The sequence below is a fragment of the Chrysochloris asiatica genome, unplaced genomic scaffold (genome assembly GCF_000296735.1).
Source record: "Chrysochloris asiatica unplaced genomic scaffold, ChrAsi1.0 scaffold00109, whole genome shotgun sequence".
NCBI lineage: Eukaryota > Metazoa > Chordata > Mammalia > Afrosoricida > Chrysochloridae > Chrysochloris > Chrysochloris asiatica.
In genome coordinates, this window is record NW_006408627.1 from 9,784,374 (window position 1) to 9,785,824 (window position 1,451).

The following is a 1,451-nucleotide window of genomic DNA, read 5'->3' on the forward strand; positions in this document are numbered from 1 at the left end:
GCTTTAACTATTTCTGATCCCTTGCATTTTCATATATATCTGAGGTTTAACTTTTCCATTTCTACAAAGAAGGCTGCTGGAATTTAGAGATTGCGTTGGGTATTACTGACTTCTTAATTACATGAAGCTTTCCAGTTCATATATACAGTATACCATTCCATTTACTTAGGTCGTCTTTGATTTCTTTTAGTAATGTTTTATAGTTCTCTGAGTCTTCCTTTTCCTAATATAATTTATTCCTAGGCACTTTACACTTTTAGATGCTACTGTAAATGGCAATGTTTCACTAATTTTATTTTCCACTCACTGCTGACATATTGTTGTTGTTGTTGTTGTGTGCCATGCAGTCGATTCCGACTCATAGCAACCCTATACAGGGTTTTCGAGGCTGTAAATGTTTACGGGAGCAGAAAGCCTCATCTTTCTCCCGCGGACCAGCTGATAATTTCGAACTGCTGACTCTGCGGCTTGCAGCCCAGTTCGTAACCACTATGCTACTAGGAACCCGAAGTTAGTTTTATATTACAAATGAATATCGTAATTAAATCTAGAAATTACAGTGCTCACATTTTACATATTCCTGGAGTTACTAAACTATAACAACTATAGAATATTGTTACTATTATTATCTCTATTTTATAGATGAATGATTGGAAGCTGGAATTGATGAGACTAAAGAAAGGAAACCATTTAAGTTATTAAAACACACCAAAGAAGAGCTGAAGACAACTTTGGAGATACAGAGTTCTTCATCAACAATATGTGAATGACATGCAAGCCACTTCCCTGACAAATACATCCATACAGTTACATCATGATAATCTCTATTACAAACATCACCACAGTAATTATCACAACTGTCATGCAGAATTTATTTCCAGAATCAGTTTAATTCAACCCCTTCCTCTCTGTCCCTCCTTCTTTCTCTCTCTCTCCAGTTCCCCTTCCTCCTCCTTACATAATAGTGGGATCTCACTGAAGCATCAGGCATACTGCCTTATGGCATAGAGTATGTGCTCAAAGCCATCTGGCAAATTGATAAATTTATCAAATAAACATATTAATAAAAAAGACAGAAAAACAAAATCACATCCCTAATCTTAATGCTAAAAAGATATTGACATTTCATTTAACAGAAAATAGAGGGTTAGAAAAAATTACTTATTTAAAAGACACACACAAATGAAACCCACTGCCATTAGTCAGTCCTGACTCAGCAACCCTGTAAGACAGAGTAGAACTGCTCCCTGAGGATATAGAGACTGTAAACCTTTATGGGAGCAGAAAACCTCATCTTTCTTCCATGGAGCAGCTGGTAAGCGTGAACCACTAGCTGGTGATTAGCAGCCTAATGCTTAATCTACTGCACCACCAGGGATCCTTGATTAAACAGAGGAGGGAGCAAAATTCCTCTTCCAATTCTGAGTCTCTATAGGATGGCTAAGCTTCGT

The 1,451-nt window shown here is 37.0% G+C and overlaps 1 protein-coding gene across 1 annotated transcript in view; it reads right to left on the reverse strand.

Annotated features, from left to right (window-relative positions):
• Positions 1-1,451, reverse strand: part of FAM13A (family with sequence similarity 13, member A) — a 460,082-nt gene that overhangs the window by 366,610 nt on the left and 92,021 nt on the right. The gene's annotated exons all lie outside the window — the stretch shown is intronic.